The 19,408-nt window shown below is 34.0% G+C and overlaps 1 protein-coding gene across 1 annotated transcript in view; it reads right to left on the bottom strand.

Annotated features, from left to right (window-relative positions):
• Positions 1-19,408, bottom strand: part of LOC115442114 (5-hydroxytryptamine receptor 2A) — a 98,805-nt gene that overhangs the window by 64,697 nt on the left and 14,700 nt on the right. The gene's annotated exons all lie outside the window — the stretch shown is intronic.

Below are 19,408 nucleotides of genomic sequence, written 5' to 3'. Positions count from 1 at the left end.
CCCTGTATATAACAAGACTGAGATAATACTTCCCAACTATTGATAGCCAGTTCACCTACTAGCCTCAAAACTCTCTTGAACTACACTTGGTCGAAGACATGGTCGTCACATGATAAAAAAAACTAAAACTCCTTTAGCTCTTTTATAACAAAATTGAGCAAATTCCAAATAGTTCTACTATAACTATAGAAGCATTTCCTTCTAAGATTACAAACCTGGTTAGGCCCTGTCATCTGTATTACTCTGATGTCGCGTTGGAAATCTAATTTGCCCGTAATCCAAGATATTAGCATGGCAAGGCAAGAGGACTTATGTTTGCGAGATACAATACTAAGAAAATAGTAATAAAATCATATAATATTTCTGTCAGATGAAATCATAATTTTATAAGTAAGAATGTAGATAAATATTTTTCTAAGAAACTTCTTAATAAATACTTAAACCAACACAGAACAAGCCGGCATAATTATGTCGACTGGCAAGGAGTTACTCACCAGTCGATAGTCTATCTAAAGGCCAATTCACTTACCGTCAGGTGCAGTGAAAATTCACTCAGTCAGGAGTCATGTTCCTGAGCACGTTTAAAAAAAAAAACAAAAAAACTGTATCACAATCGCTCCATTTGTTTGGGAACTACGTAGTCACGGACAAAAATAAACTCGCATCTTAAACTTATAATACCTCTCTTTATTCATCAGCATCTGTCAAAAATTACACTTTAAAATTGCATTTAATTTATTTGTTACTTTATTTACATCTACTTGAAATTATAAAAACAGCTAATTAATGGCAATATTTTTTCTCCTCCCCTTCGCTTGGTTGTCAGGAACCTGACTTAAACCTGATAACATTATCTATTCCCCAGCAATAGTGTTAATAAATACAGGTGAAAAGTTTACTATTCTGAAAAACAAATTATTCAAAGTTACTGTCAATTTGTTAATAATATTAATAACTCGTTGCCGACGTTTGTGTCTAGCGTCTGGTGTTAATAAAAAGAATTCAAAGAAAATATCAAATTCAAATGATTTTGGTCATAATGGTATAAGAATGGAATGTACAATTCTAGTGGCACGGTATATCGGCTCACCTAGTATCCATTGAGAAACGTCCAAAAATATACCCGGAACGTACGCATTAATGCCAAACAAATGTAAACATAATCATCCCGTGTCGAACGTCAAATATAAACAGCGCCGTATTCGGATACATTTCCTTTGCCTTTTATGCCCACACAAACAGCTTTTCTACGATCTCGCACACTTTAACACAAAATGACCGATTTAAATCGAAAATCGAATTGATACTATTGGCAATCAATGGTCATTATTTAGCACAATTTTTTTCGTCTATTACCAATTGACATTTTTCTTGGGTTTCACTTCACTTAACACCAGGTGCCAGCGGCGAGTCCATACAACTCGATTCTAGAATTTATGCAGAATCGAATTATCCTTACTATTATTAAAACGATTTGCAGACCGCATTTATGCATATAAGTACCTATATGTTGGATTCCCTTGCGGAAAATTTCACCTTTCGCCACTGCCAGAAATAGTAAAGATAATTTACCGAACCCTCAATTAAACAAAATCGCACTACCATACCCACCACACAATTGGATCATGAATACTTTACCAATATTTTCAATGGCCTCCAGAACAATGCCAACATTTCTTACTTTTATATACATCTGGAACCACACAACAGGACTCTTCAAGGTAATATCGTAAGCACCACGTTAATACTGATCTCTATTTAGTCACTAAAAATCTGAAGCTGTCAAACGTCTACTAAGACAAAATTAAAAAACGTAAATATGTGATGCCGAATCCAGGCCTGTCTTGTCCCGCATCATTCCATAGGCCATAAATCATGTCGCTACATATAGCTCAAGTATTCGTACAACAGGTAACGTAAACTGCGAATGCTTTTAACGATCTGTTGTTATGGGGATGTGAAACATCTCAGTATATTTCTATCTATACTCGATGTCTTGAAAGGCTGACTGAGCCGAGACAGTACCACTGTCCAGCAAAAACATATGGGATAACAGTTTTTTCTTTTTCCTATGTTATTTTTATTTATATTGTCATGCTTTAGGGACAACATGTCCATGACTCCTGTGGTATTAAACGCACATATATTATATATTTATAAAGATCTATTAACACTAGGTGTGCGACTTGAACGTCGAACGTCCACCCACGCGGTGGACAGATGACGTCATAAAAGTTGCAGTAGATCGCTGGATGCGGGCCGCTAACAATAGGTTGATCTGGAAATCTTTGGGAAAGGCCCATGTTCAGCGGTGAACATCTTGCAGCTGATAATGATGTATATTAATTATGAGCGACTTGGTAGGTTGCTATCCTATGCTAGTCATGAATCCAAACAACATTTAGCCAAAACCAATCATCATCAGCCACATATCACTGTAAAACATAGGTGTTCCATAACGATTTTCCCACAAAACTGTAAACCTTTACATCAGTATAGATTTCCATGAATTATTGACTATGAAGTTAAAAATACTGGAGCGACTCGGGAAGTATGGTGTATGACTGACTCATAATCACAAACATCGTGCATTCGAAGAAATCTGCCATCTGATTTTCGTCCGTTTCCCGTATTGACTTACGTCAGTGACTTGGGTCTAGTTCGTGGACGACGTGAACTTACGACATGTTTACTTAACCCAAACTAATCTAACTCCTGATATGAGGGTATTGTCTTATTGGCGTAGCGGTTACAAACAGCAGCTATAAATGTCGGATCACGCCTTCGATCTTGGAAAGCGTACTTTTATCCATTTTCGATTCGAAATATATTTGTCAATACGTATTCTTGACGCCTCCAATGAATTCTACGTTTATACCTCTTAAAAATTTGTAGCTTTACATCTTAAAATCGTATGTATTATTTTTAATATTAATATTATAACATTTAATAAAAAACAAATAAAGTTTAATATTTTATTTGAATTCACTAAATAGCTAAACATTTTTTTACTTTTAATAGCCGAGGCTTATTTTATACAGAAAAATAGAGCCATAGTTTTATTCCAGCAATATCGCCCACGCAAACTAATTAAACACGAGCGAAAATAAAACCAAATTTAAATTGCCATAACGCGGCCGTAAGAGCTTCAGAATACAGCACAAATTTTAAACATACGTACAACGAGGTGATTAAATTTAACAACCGCTATATTCCCACGTCCCGAGGGACCTGCCTACCTTCCGGCCGCTCGTCCATTGAGATAAACATTAACATCGCTTCGGACGAGCCGAAAAGCGAGAAAATTATAGGTGATTTCGGACGAGTAAGTTGAGTATTTTGAGCAAAAGGCTACCGCTCTAGAACCTAATAAATCAATTGTAATGACAAGAGAATTGCTCGGTCTACATATTTATTGGAGTGTGATGGGATATGTGGGTAGTATCTCTGCTCTTATATTTCATTCGCTATAATTCACTGATAAATCCACTATGTTATGCTATATAATGTTCTCCAACATAATAAAAGAAATCAGAATGTAGGCAAGTATAATATCAAATATGATGCATTCTAAGACGAGTAATTTCCTTGTTTCAACATATAATTACATAAATTTCAATTGTTATACAGTAGTATGTTATTGTACTTAAGTATCACAAATTACAAATTCCACATAGAAAAACCAAGACGTCCCTTTTCTTACTACAACCTCTTTACTAAGATTTATTGCCTTAAGAAAAAGCTCGCAACTATGAGTGAGAACATTATTTTATTCCAAGTGTAAACGCTGTTACAGAAGTAACAATCATCGGTAACTATAATGTACGAGATATATAATTGTCTCAGGTCAAAAATTATTGTGTTAACTTCTCTAAAATGCTTGACTTTATACAAATATCTTGATACGCACAAAGTATGACGATAGGTACACGCTAAATAAGAGTAGAGCACATTTTATTTCAACCCTATATGGCAAAGAGAGTAAAAAGTTAATATTGAAATTTTTTCAACAAACAGCCCGAGTCGGTCGGCTCGAGTCGTATGTCTAATTTTAACTTTAATCTTTATAATTAATAAATCTGCCCCCATAAGCGGATCGTACCATAAATCATAATCGTGCTATGAACGTATCAGGCACGGAAAGAAACACGGACTACTATTAACACATAGAACGTATCAACAGCATAGCTTCCCATTTCGCCGCCTGCACGCACCGCTTTGGCAACGCCGCATGCCATGCACGGAACGTAACAGCACCAGCAAAAAACTCTCGCTGACATTGTCCGTGCATGGCACGCGCCGGTGTTTATCGATGACGGAACGATCTAGTGAGCATAGTCTCATACTTTTCAATACAAAGAATACTATTAGCCTGACACGTCCCTACCACGATCATAGCATGAAAAGGTTTGATGGGAAAACTTCTATAGTTGTTTATATATCTACAGTATCACAACATATTTTCCGAAAAATTACCTATTAAGATAACGTTTTCAAGATCGAAGACACAGTGACGCCGTACCATTAGTAACAGGGTTTATTGGTACGATCAGCAACAAAAGTCGATGAACAGATACTAATTTACAAAACACCTGAACACTGAAACGGACCATAAATCACTTACCAAAGAAGAGTACAGATTAAGGTTATCATTTCAATATGGACACCAAAGTAAAGGATTGGCTGAAAAATTATGAAAAAGAAACTGACGTTTACGTTGAATCCTTCAAAGAGAATCTCCTGCCAGAATAATTTTGAATTTACACATTTGTTTCTTAAACCAGCCAGTGTTCTATAAAATAGGATGTTTAAAATGTAACTAACCTATTCCTATTAATGTTATAATATTACTTACTAATATATTATGATGTTTTGCCCATACTTAAAAAATATATAACTCTGGTTATCAACTTCAATATAATATACTATTATATTAACCTGAAGAATTTGTTTGTTTGAATGCGCTAAACTCAGGAACTACTTAACTTATTTTGAAAATATTTCACTAATAGAAAGCTACATTACTCCTGAGTGCTATAGGCTACTTTCTATCCCGGGTAAATATATAGCATGATTTTTGACCTTGAAAAACTTTTTCACGCGGGCGGAGCAGCGAGCCAAGGCTAATATGTTATAAAATAACAATTTAATTGATATTCTGGACTGTTGTATTAATTCGGCAATGTTTTGATAGTAAAAAACGCGGTGCGCTGCGCTTCACGAGATGGGTGTATTGAAGCTTGATGGGTTCAATTTAACGAATAGGAAAAAAGCTTGTACTTATATAAAACAAAGAATGTGCTAATTTCAGCCACATTTGTATTTATTACAGATCATAAAAAGAATTCGCTAGTAATATTTGACATTCAATGGTTTGAATGCGTTCAGCTACTTTTGTAGTTCAATTATGACAAGTTATTTTGAATTTAATGTAATCAGTAACTTATGGTAAATGATAATGATTAGGAAATATTGGAAACAAATTATGTTCAACGACTTTTGTTGCTGACTGTACGTACCATAGGATAAGGTATCCAAAAACAAGATTACCAGAATGAAACGCCTTTAATTATTATAAAACTAACACTATACATTAAACAAGCATTATTCTCCAACTAGCGTAATATATTTAACTACATTTTGCTACTAGTCCGGGAGTCCCGATCTCTGGGGAAGTTCCTCAACGCTCGCGATATTTAACAACCTTTTCGAAATATCAGTTGAAATGCGTCTCGTTAGTACTGTTTTCGTTGTAATGCAGTTTTATTGTAGATATTTTATATAAGGATGCTTGGCCGTAAGCATTGTTAATCTATGATCATCAGTAATTATAGTTATGAGAACAGCAATGTTGTCTAACTTTAGACGGAGGACAGAAAGTACTAGAATAGTGATAAATTTAAACTTTACTGGTCAAGAGCATCATCATTAGCCAAAATATTAAAAACGTGTGTATGACTTCTTCGCTTTCTTTCAAAACGCCACATTTCCTCTTTTATGGGCCTACAGAAAAGCCAGCAATTTCACTCTCCCTCGATGTTATTCTCTCAACCTTCTGTACTTTTAGTCATGTTTTTCCAATTTTGCCTGTTTTTCGAGTTATTTTCCTAAATGTCTAAAAAAATACTTAAATACAAAAACTTTCGCTGCTATAAAACAGCTTTAAAAATAGGTTTTAAAATCTAAAGCAACAGACTAAAAACACTGAAGTACAACAGCATTAGCAAAATGTAACTTATTCTTAAAGGAATAGGTCAGAAAACTTTCTTGTTTAAATTCCGGCCGCAACTCTGTCCACCGCAGGGATAAAACACGCCAACAAAAGTATTCAAATATAAAATTAGCATTAACAAATGTTGTATAACTTTACTTGTGTAAAATGTGAACAAAATGCCTACATTATGATAAACAGCGCGTAAGTTATGCAAAGAAGTTGTAAAGCATACAGATTTGTTTGTATTTGGTTAAGAATTTGTAGATGCGGATTTTCCCTGTCGGGTTGGCGATATATTTATTGCATTTAGAAATAGGTAGACAATTTCCTTTAATAGAGAAATCAAATCAGAGCTATACTACACACAACAATAAGAGCATTAGGCCAAAATATAATATTTACGAATGAAAAATATTTACTCAACCGTCACTTCAGTCGATCGCCGTAAAAATTATGCCGGCTATGTAAGATGGCTTGCATTTGTCCTCATACGATTATACGTAGATATAACTGCGCTGCTCTTTCAGTCATCAAACAACGACGTGCCAGCACCCTATTGTTTTGTTTAAGACATTTCCATTTTGCATTATTTTTCCTCCATGACCACTATGTATTCCTTTATTTGTGATGTAGCAGCGCAAAGATCATATAAAGTGGAACTCAGATTCCTTAAATCTAGCAAACTTTATGTGGAACAAGCACCTTATAATCCTCTTAGTCTTCTATAGGCCATTGCCCCACATTACTGGTGCCGCCATCGCCCCTTTTAATGTAAAATATCTCACTCCAAAATTCAATTTTCCGTATATTAACGAAAATCCCATTGTTCCAGTTATTGAGTCGGCGTATATCAATTTACATGATCAATATAATATGAAATTTTGGGAGTCACGAACTTTTAGAAATGTCGGGTTAACGTTAACGAATAAGTAGAATATCAAATTGCGACAAACAATGGTATTAGAAGCCATTGTGCGAACTCGCGCGTTTTACATTATTATGGGTTCAGGAACAAAGTTTTGGCAAGACTAATTATATTAAAACTACGCCAGACTTGACCTTTAGCATTATTTTCTACGTAGAACTTTTAAAGGAATCCGAACCCTTTAACCGTAAACCTTATATTATGAAATGATCAAAAAATTCCAGCACACATTTAAGTATTATTAAAATTTAATTCAACAAATCAAATATAAATTGACCCGATTTATATCAATTCCAATATCTTATCGCTGTTTTTTCGCCGGATTCAGGCATCATGTGTTTGACCTATTTTGTTTTATTGAATTCAGGCTTTACAAAAAGCCAAGTCGATCTTACCATTCCGATTTATTCTTTGAAGTCTTTTGGTCTCGGCTCCAGATGCTATATTACGCTGACATGTTTGATTTGGGACTGTTTACGTAAATATAAGGGATCAAGACTGCTAGAATAAATAAGAATTAAACGTTAAAATAAAATAGCTATTACTTTTCGTTGATAAACTAGGCGAAGTCTGAAGATCATTTAAACACGAATCCAGAACTTTCTCTCTAACGATGTATCGTTACATATATGAGATTCAAGAAAGTCATAAAAATAAAATCCAAATACTCCGGTACTCTACAAGTAACCAGATTTCTGAAAAATAACATCTTACACACATACACAATCACACTTTTTATCGGTTAAGCAGTAGGCAGAGACGCAACTAGTGCCTCTATTTTTCGTCATGTGTTTTTCCATCCATGTGATATCTCTCATTGGTCGGAAAAGCTCCAACAAATTCTCAGACAGTTATCGAGTTCACTTGATTATCTGCCATCAGATGACCAACTTTATAGTTTATTAATTGAAATCCACACTTATCAAAATAATATTCGTTACTCGATCGAACTGGCAGCTTAAATCGCTCGGTGTGAAATTGAAAATATTTATATCCAGGATTAAAGTTTCATTCAATCAATTTTATACTAAAATCCATTTCATTTGCAGTTTTGTTTCGTAGCAAAAGCATTATAAAAATTTATTATACAAAAATTTGCAAGAAAATTTAAGATGTACGAGCTGAATTGGAAAATTTTAAGACTAAACCTATGTATAAAAACAGCAACAGTACGATCAGCAAATTAGGTCGGTGAGATTATTGGAAAACTCCAAAAACACCTAAATATTTCACACAAAATACACTTACAAAAATGTATTAAAATATAGCTTGGTCATACTAAACGGTAATCTGGAATAAAATTTATATACTATTACATAACATAGACGTAGTTTCTATCACTAATTTCAGAAACCAGTTATCATAAACATAAAAGCTCGATTTATTATAGCTTAGGCTACAGTAATAGTTATTAACAAAATTAATTTTACAACAGTAACCCCAGCGAATATTTGATAAAATTCTGACCTTATTCTGAAATAATTGACTCATCCCAACCTACATTTAAATCAAGGCAAAGCCAACGATTTGAGAATATTGCTGAAAATTTATACAAAATCAAACATCCAAGTTTATACGCAAAGCCCTGCAAATATTTGCGTCCTTGCGCCATACCCAGCGATTGAGAGGCTACGAGCAAAAGATTTACTTTGCGATAAAATGAGAGACCTTACTTGACAGAATTAGACGGTTAAATACTTCGGAGTAGGTCCGGACCTGAGATTGCTAAAGGGTTATCTTTTATGCCAATATTTTTATGGATGGTTGGGGTTTTGGCTTTTAGAAATACATTCTATATGATGTTTTTGCGCATCTCATTTTCTAATACATTAGTAGGTTATGATTTGTTAATATTCAATGCTTCTATAAATTTAAAATTCCAGTACAAGCTCAAGGTGTATCGTAATTAAACTGTATGACGTTAAAAAAATAAGACTGTTAATAGATCATGCTAATCCAATAAAGTAATTGAGCAAGCAATACGGTATTTAAATCATGATTGTTATTCACTTTTATCGAATATTAACGTCGTATAAATTCTAACGCAAAAATAATAATTAAAATTTGGTAAAAAATTAATAAATTATAAGGCTCTGAATTTCAATAGAAGAAGTTAGTGACAAGAGGCGCATTACACGCACGTGACGTCACTGAAAACTACGATGGCTGCGTAAGAAAGAGATGAAGCGATATCGCACACGGCCACTTCAGCACATTGCAATATTAATTGAAACATGAATTAACACTTAATTTCTTAACGAATTATAATCCAGCTTTAACAAAAGGCCTCCTGTTGCTCATTATTTACTATAACATATAAAATAATGTTAAACATATAACAGGAGAATTCTAATATACAGTGCATTAATTCTGACACCGACGTAACCTAATGAGATCTAACGAGAATAACCCAGTGAGGTGGTTTCCATTAGGCACGACCTAGGACGACCGCGTTAAGTAATAATATTAACCTACAAACCTATAACGTGAACACCTTAAACCGGTTCATTTGGGGTGTAACGTCTAGATTGGAAAAATGGTAATGGAAAAAGATATCCAGGTATAACTCTACTATGACATCATAAGCCTTGTTCTATTTGTTAGTAGATGGTAAAAATAGTGACAGTAAATGAGGCTCTTTGTAGTCTGGGACGTGATTTTGATGATGAATATGATATTAATATAGTTATTATCCTATTTATAAAGCGACTGGATGTATAAGAATGATCAATGACTCGACTCATTGTTTGCAACAATTTAGTATCTAACAGGTTCTATGATATGTTTTTTAATAGCACAACCAACCAGTCATACACCATAAATGACATAATTATATTTGTAGAGGAATAAATATCTACTTACTGCAAATATTTTGTGAGTAAAAAAAACAGTTGAATAAAAAACCTCCTCCTTTTATTGAAGTCAGTTAAAAAATAAACAACAAGGACCGATCGAACATTGAATTTTTCATTGTATGCTAGTGAATAAAAAAGTTGCTTCTCAACCAAGATCTACTTCATGAGTACAAATACTACTAATTGTACTCATACATCAGAATTAATTTATGCGCATTGTACTTTTATTTATTATTGTAAATAAAATAGAAACAAGATTCAAACTCAGATCATTCCACTTCACTGACTTTATTAACAAAGTTAACATTAATAACTTAATAAATGATTCCATAAACGTATTTCATAAACGGTTCATTGAATATGAAATTGCCAAAAGTTTTGCTCTCAAACCGAAAGGTTCAAACATAATGCCGACACATTCAAAACAGGACTTTGACCGGAAATTTACCTCTTAAACCACTTAATTTACAAAACTACGAGTATATTATTGTTAATTTTAAGTTATTAATTGCAATGTTAACGAGAAAAAAGTGTTAATTTAGAATTTCTACGATTTATAGTATGCTAGGTTAGCGTACTCAATTAATAGCTGAACGGCTCTCAATCATTGAGAAAGTAAGGACTTTATCTTTTTAGAGATACGGGCTTAGAAATATAATCTATTCTAATGTATGTAGCTGACGTGTTTGCTACTTTGTTTGAACGTGCTAATCGCAGGAACTAATGGTTCTAATTGACTTTTTTTGTAGTGTCGCCTAGTCCATTTATCGAGGAAAGCTATAGGCTATATAATATCACGCTATGACTAATAGGAGCGGAGCATCAATGGAAAATGTTACAAAAGCGAAAAAAAAAATATTCCTTTTAAAAGCTTCCGTTGCTCCATAAACGATTAAAGTTACGCAACGATCATGTATGATGGAATTGTTTCTCTTAGAAAGTTCTAAAAAATATATTCATTTGTCTACCTGTCTCAACACGATAAAATCAAAAACTACCCAACGGATTTCGATGAAAGATGTGGAGATAGTTTGAGACCTTAGGAAGAACATGGGCTACTTTCTAGTCCGGGAAAATATATAGCGGGACTTTTATCCCAGAAAACTGTATCACGCAGGTGAATCCGCGATCTAGTTTTATTTAAAGCTAATGCATCCCATTTTGTTAACTTATCTGAGAGTAAAATACAATATTAAATCGACAAAAGCGAGTTGTTGCAGCATACATCCACTGATCTCTAGTTTTAACTTCATTAATTTAATAAAAATAATTAAATATTAAATCATAAAAGCACCACAAAAATTATATGCACGAAACAACTCATACTATTTCACAAGTTGTAATCAAGCTACGAAAAATGGTCAAAGAAATCACTTGTTCATTACGTGAATCATACCGTAGCGAGCGCATCGCACCCCAGAAATGTTGGATCCATTTATTTTAAAACTCATTTACAGCTCCCAGATATGACGGCAGCTGCGGATCTATGCAATTTGCATTTATACTTAGCGGAGATATTTTACGTAGTAAAAATATTACAAATCTTGTGTTGAATTGAAGTCGTTTGACCATGGACTACTTGAGATATATACATAACACATTCTAGATACCCATCTCTATATATTTATATATCGTAGTTTCTTATAACTGAATGTCAAGTCGAGGAGACCTTGCTTGGTGGTGTCTGCCTAAAACTAGTACGCCATTCAAGATTTTTATTTACAAGTACGCAATCTCCATTCTTTGGATGTACGCAAAAATGGAGCAATAACACCTGTTTTAAACCTTATATTCGAATAAGTATAAAGTATTACTTGATGGCAAAATTAAATAAAATGATAAATACTTAATAATTTTCGCCTATAAGAATTATTATTATTCAATGGGTGAAATGGTTGTCTATGAAATAGAACCACAATTTAATACATATAGATAGACACAAGGGCAGGAGATGCGCAAACAAAATAAATAAATATTATAAATTCGAAAGTTTTTGAAAACATTTGGATGTTTGTTAGAAGTAAACGCAGAAACAACTGAACGGATTTTAATGAAATTTACCACATGGATTGACTATTCCCTAGATTAACACATAGGCTACTTTTAATCCCGGTAATTTTCTTCCATGGGGAAGAATATACATTAATAAAGAATATACATAAAAGTCTTAATCTGATTTCTAAATAGATGTCGCTGACGTCGTACATTGTTTTCAGGACTCTTGTAACGGGAAAGCTATTCACAAGGGTGAAACGGCGAACAAAACCTTTTTTTATTAATATATTCCTAACAAATTATAGTGCAAACTGCGTGTCAATTGAAAGAATTATGAAGACCGATTCTAACACTAGTTCGGCATAGAACCAAGTTAAAAGAGATATCAATACCTAAAAACAACTCAATAGTTATTTTATTCCGGTTATTGTTAAAACTCTGTGGAATGAATACCGGACGGAAAATGCACTCGTTAAACAACTGAATAAAACCAATCAACATAGCAATCGGAAAGATTTTTTGTTTCTGAATTCGAATAACATGCCTTTGAAACCGAGTCTTTTGTATTTAAATTGTGTGTACGCAAATATTTCTTTACTGTATCAAATTGTTCATCAAAATAATTTTGTTTATAAATTAATTGATGTTTTATCTATGTCAAATTATTGTTATATTTATTGTTTCTTTCTTGTTGATACCAATATTTGGACAAAGGAAATGATTGGAATGCAATGACATTCATGCAAACAGAGACACCTCTAAAAGCTTGTTATAGATATAATAACTCCTCAGTCCACAACTTGTTAACAATGTTAACATAATAGTTTCGCTCCCAGCAAAGAGCGTAAGAAGAGAGCGTTTGCTGCAAATGTTTCTGTTATAAACTTATCGGTGAAGTCGGCAAAGCGTTAGTTATAATATAAGCCGCAACTTTCATTGCATTGTACAGTTTAGTTTATGGTTGCAAAGAAGTTATGCTGTTTATTAGCAGAACCGTTACATAGCAAAGGCCGGTAAATAACTATGATTGGATTAAAATGATATTTGCAAACTAAAAATAACTTACTAATATTATAAATACGATATTTCATAAGCATTTTTGAATGCAGTACGTTGAAACTAATCGGATTTGATTGAAATTTTGTATATCCATGACCACGTTTTGCATAAACATAATAATATTATTATGCTAAAATTAACCTAAAATGTATATAGTGACAAATCCATATCCATATCCTAGGAATGATTTTCAATATAAAGAAAATAAAATATTATATATAAAATATAGGATTTGCCACAGTTTTCGACCTACAAAACAGCTAGACAAATAAAGTCCTCAATACCACAGACCAAGATACAGAAATATCGTAAGTGATAGAAATTACACGAAAATTTAATGCTGTATCGCGCAGACCCAGTACTCATTTGTAACTAAACAGTTGTTTTGGGACGAGTATCGATTCAAACTCATAACTTGCTCATCGCACGCTGCGGAATCTGCCATCGCTTTTGATTTCATAAAACCATTTGCATAATTAATGTGAGCTTTTACATTTATCTAGTATTCAGTATAATATCTTCATCATTACAAAACCATTCTTCATTTATACACCTTTGTAGTAATATTAGTAGAAAAGCTGACCTATTTTCAAAACAATAGGCTGGTGTCACACGTGCAGCTGGCAAGCGCCGCGCCTACATATAAACTGTTTACATCTACAATTTTATATTACCACAACGCCACCCTGAATTTCAAATTACGAACCTAAACATAAGATAATAAGCATCATAATCTTCTAAAGTGTAACACGACTTGCATGCTTGACAGCAGGAATAGAGAACACGGCTACCACTCAGAGTCTGTCGCATCAGCCTACCAACTAGCAGTAGGAATTACTACTGACCTACACGTGTTTAGCAATTAATTTGCATACCTAGGCTTTCGAGCTGCATCGGTGGCAAAGTTATTTTACACGACTGCTGTGCTGAGGTCTCCCGTTCGGTCCCCCAGTGAAGCATTATTGAGTTTTCTGCCCAGTATTAATCCGGATTTTAAAGGCTAATATGCTCACCACCGATCATGGAACGGAGTTAAGATTACGAAAGGCGATGCAGTCTTCGCACCTCTGCATACTCTTTCAAGGATAGAAAGTGTGCACGTATGTACCAACGCCCTTATATTCGTGTAATCCGTCTGCAAAGATACTATGGTTATAGGCAATTTAGGGCAAAAATCATCAATCCGCTAATTGGCCACACAGGCGCATGTCGTAGACAGTGATTGGCACGCCTAATGATCGCGCCGATTAGCCTCACATTCCGCCTCCTTAACTCATTTCACTGAACGTAATGACTGCTTTAGACTGATATTGGTATCTTCTTGATAGCTTAGATAATGGTGAGGTACATTGAAATCTGTCATGAGATGGTTTCAGTAGCATGAGATGTATACGGAAACTACTCTTTATTATTATATATCTATATATATAAAAATGAATCCCTATTTCCCTTGGTCACGCCATCACGCGTGAACGGCTGGACCGATTTCACAATTATTTTTTTTTGTTGTGTTTGTTATTGTCAGGAGAAGGTTCTTATGAAACAAAAAAATTAATTAAAACTTAATGAAAATATTAAATTTATATAACTGGCAATTGTTTGAAATAACTGTCAGCGATTGACAGAATGCGCGCTACAAATTCATAGATAAGACGGGACAAAGTCTGTCGGGTCAACTAGTAATAAATAAAGACGTAGATATGCCATTACAACGCGCAATCTAAAGACTCCAAATTATCCTAATTGGGACAATTACATATACTACGCGAATACGACTAGCAAAGGCTAACTAGAAATTTTGATGTTTACGTACGGAATACTTTTTTCATTTGATATGTAGTGTGATTAAAGATAAGTGCCTCTTTTGGCATTCCTTTATTTAACATCGGCAGAGCGTCCATAATTTTTTTTTTTATTAATTTTAGTTGCAAAAAAATATATAATAATTGCAATATGAGTACAATTACATTCAATATAATACGCTTCAAGAAATTCAGGAATATAAAAGCACAACTCCAGAGCCATCTCTATTAAACCTTAATCGAAACGAAGGAATAAAGAGCAGCACCAAACTTATAAGGTAGTAAAAATTTTACTATGCCACAAATTGACGCGTTTTATGCCAGCGCTTCGGGCTGAGTTGATTAAATATACAGGACGCTGGAACCTATAATGGGCACTTACTCATTCGTGTCAAAGAGCACCACATAACCTATTGTACAGTTCAATGGAATCAACTCGAGTGAATGGGAATGAACGGACACATTAAGACGTTTAGGTGTAATATTTTTTTTATCTATACTTCTATACTATCTATACTATTATATAAAGCTGAAGAGTTTGTTTGTTTGTTTGTTTGTTTGTTTGAACGCGCTAATCTCAGGAACTACCGGTCCAAACCGAAAAATTCTTTTTGCGTTGGATACCCCTTTGTTCGTGGAGTGCTATAGGCTATATATCATCACGCTATACCCAATAGGAGCGGAGCAGTAATGGCTAATCTCAGGAACTACCGGTCCAAACTGAAAAATTCTTTTTGCGTTGGATAGCCCTTTGTTCGTGGAGTGCTATAGACTATATATCATCACGCTATATTCAATAGGAGCGGAGCAGTAATGGCTAATCTCAGGAACTACCGATTCGAACTGAAAAAATATTTTTGGGTTGAATAGTCCTTTGTTCCTGGAGTGCTATAGACTATATATCATCACGCTATGACCAATAGGAGCAGAGCAGTAATGGCTAATCTCAGGAACTACCGGTTTCAACTGAAAAATTCGTTTTGTGTTGGATAGCCCTATATTTGTGGACTGCTATAAGCTATATATCATCACGCTATGACCAATAGGAGCGGAGCAGTAATGGCTAATCTCAGGAACTACCGGTTTTAACTGAAAAAATCTTTTTGTGTTGGATAGCCCTTTGATCCTGGAGTGCTATAGGCTATATATCATCACGCTTTGACGAATAGGAGCGGAGCAGCAATGAAACATGTTGCAAAAACGGGGAAAATTATAAGTCTTGAGAGCTTCCGTTGCCTGCGTTCCGTAAACGGTTAAAGTTATGCAACAATGATGTATGACGGGATTGTTCCACTTTAAAAGTTCTAAAAAATATATTATAAAACAAAGTCCCCCGCTGCATCTGTCTGTCTGAACGTGTTAAACTCAAAACTACCCAACGTATTAAGATGAAATTTGGTATGGAGACAGTTTGAGACCCTGGGAAGAACATAGGCTCCCGGGGAACTTCTACATTTATAACGGAAAACTTTAGCCTGAAAAACTTTATAACGCGGGCGGAGCCGCGGGCAAAAGCTAGTTATTCAATATACAGACAGCATTTATATGCTAAGAATACCAAATGTATATAGTCTAAGTTACTAATATAGAATGTCTTGTCAAAATGTACAATCAATTGGGCCGTATATTAGCATAGTTATATTATTTATCTATATCATTACTAAAATCCAAATCTGTAATACGCCCTATGTATTGCACCCATATATATTTTCCGAAAATATAATCTAGATAATTACTTATATGATTTTTAACCGTAGCCAGAAGTGTGTATGTTTCCGACAGCCAACATTATAAAAATGCCGCTCCCAGTCTCATTAGGTAGGTAATAATAATAATGCTCCACTAAATAGAGCAAATATTACAAATTGATATTACCCTCAAACCTAAGTATTATGAAACGCCTATTAAATCTGCGTTCTTAAACCAATACCAACTCATGACATGTCTACCAATAATAATGTACCATCAGGGGGCCTTATTCCGTCTACGGGGCAAATCCGTCTTTTTGAAGGACAACTTTCATAGGTTCGATGAATGGAGAGTATATACTGGCTGAATGCCTGAGATACTGTGAGATAAATGCTTGAATGTATTATTGTAATATTAATTTAGTTAATGTAAAATTTCATTATGTTTATTCTTTTTGAATCGAATTATGTTTTTTAATAGACGGAATAGGACATCCCCTTATATTTTATATCAATATCATTATTTATTTGAGTTTTTGTTAGTATATATATTCTTACTGCTCCTTTAACCTCATAGACCAGATCAAACAGCGACGTAAAACAGTATTGCCAGCAATAACGTTAATAACATGCATCTAAATGCTTACAATAAAATTCATATAATAATATATTCATGTTGCAGGAACACATTGGATGCACGCCGCTTTGGACAGGTCCGTCTGGAAATCTTTGGGGGAGGCCTATATTCAGCAGTGGACGCTCTGTGGCTAATGACGATGATGTATTAAAGTTATGAACATAACGAAAATAATCGAAGAGGTATCCGATCCAATTTAAAACTGTTTATTGTTGTTCAAAAAGAATACTAAATATTGAACCGAGGTAACAGCATATATTATCTGATTCCAACAGGCTGGCATAATTGTGTCGACTGTCGAAGGCCTCTCCCTCGTCAGTCGACATTCTGTTGCCCCAAACTTTTTGGAGCATACGAAATATTAAAGTTTTTTACATATCATTCATTATTTTTTTGTCTACACAACCTTACACGAACTGCTATTTTTGTATAGAAACCATAAAACTGCCTTTAGTTGTTCGAAATTTAAAATCTCCTACGTATTTTGAAGAGAATTCAACACAAAAGTTGATTTAAAATTTTGAATTTGTTCAGCTAGTTTTGTGACTGTACACGAATTTATCAAAAAAATAATAATTATCATTATTTTAAACATGGTACAGGCATTATTTACTTCTGTTTAAAAGACACGTTTAATGGAGCAGGAAACAGTAAATAATTTCCCATACATAAAGACTGCCCTACTCATGACGTGTACCTAGAGGAAAATGATAAATAAATTAAAGCTGTTATTATTTCATTTCTTTTCATAAATTATATCTCTTCATTTCGCGGTCACATGATAATTATTTTTGTTACTATAAAGACTTTTCTATACTTTTTATTTGTTTAGAAAAAATGTTTCAATTATTATAATAATAAATCCCATCTTCAATTATTATTTTATTTAAAAAAAACATTCTGACGTTTTTACATAATAATAATAATAAAAAGATTTAATGGTTTGACACGTTTATTTTCTCATGCCAATATTTAATCAACAATAAAACTATTTTACGAATTTTATCGCCTTTTTAATACTGTAACTCTCTCCGGACGTTTCGAACACTACAGCCTTATATTGGCGGGGGAGACTGAGATATTGGTCGTTCGAAAACTCAAAGTTACAATATTTACCTATACTTTACAATTGGTGTATATAATAATATCTTCACAAGATATTCAGTAGGACGAAGCGGAATGAAACTTACGTAAAACGAGACTATTTTTTATTGGGACGGTAGGTCGAGAACCGGCCGGATCGCACTACCCTCGAATCCTTTATAAATATTTCTATACTACATTATATGTTATAGGTATATACCAACAATTACATAAATTTTTAATTGTTTAAGCTATTGACGATCCGATTTACGCCTATATACTTTCTAACATACGCATTAGATATTGAAATTAAAAATCATTACAGCAAAACACCAGTATGTTTCATGACTAGCTGTGCCCGCGTGGATATTAGTGTGTCAACGTGGCGAAGGCTGAAATTTTACAAAAGGTAACCCGAGGCAAAAAAATGCCTTAGTTAACACATTGCGGCCAATACAACAAACTAAAAATAAGACAAACGTAAATGAACCCAAAAGGGAAGCCGGTAGGAATCGGTTTGTATGGACGCTTCGCCACTGGTATGTCACAATTTTTTTCCTGCGTAATTTCCGACCCACGAGATTATTTCCAACCACGCGGACCCTTGAACAATAATCGTTATATTTCAGTTCATTTACATAAAACGGTATTGTACTACTTAACTAAATCTTACTCAAGAATTGCACTACCTTTTAGTAAAAACCATACAAAAATCCGTTCAGTAAAGTTTGGGAAAATCGATAACATATAGACAGCTTTTGGGAACTTTGTTTTATAATATGTATATTGTATAGATTTGTGAATTCAATTCAATTCATATTGTATAGATATATGCACTTACAACCCTTCATTAAAATCCTAATAAGGGTACGGATAGTCGATCAGTAAACAGAACAAGTCGGTTCACTAAATTAGTCAATCTGTGCTAAGTAAGTGCTCAAATCGAGGACAACTTGACCCATTTTCTGTCACCTTACTGTACCACTAGATAGGCAGATAAGGCACAGTGCTGGCATGTGCATAGATAACAGAACTAGTGGGTCTAACTAGACGGAGTTCGGCTTGTGGAATTAGAATTTTGCTAGTGGTAGAATATATTTTATATCCACGCGTATAGCATCGTTGCTATGTGTACGGTAGTCCGTAAAAG

This window comes from Manduca sexta, chromosome 28 (assembly GCF_014839805.1).
Source record: "Manduca sexta isolate Smith_Timp_Sample1 chromosome 28, JHU_Msex_v1.0, whole genome shotgun sequence".
Classification (NCBI taxonomy): domain Eukaryota; kingdom Metazoa; phylum Arthropoda; class Insecta; order Lepidoptera; family Sphingidae; genus Manduca; species Manduca sexta.
The sequence above is the reverse complement of the archived record's forward strand: the minus strand, read 5'-3'. Positions and strand labels throughout refer to the sequence as shown.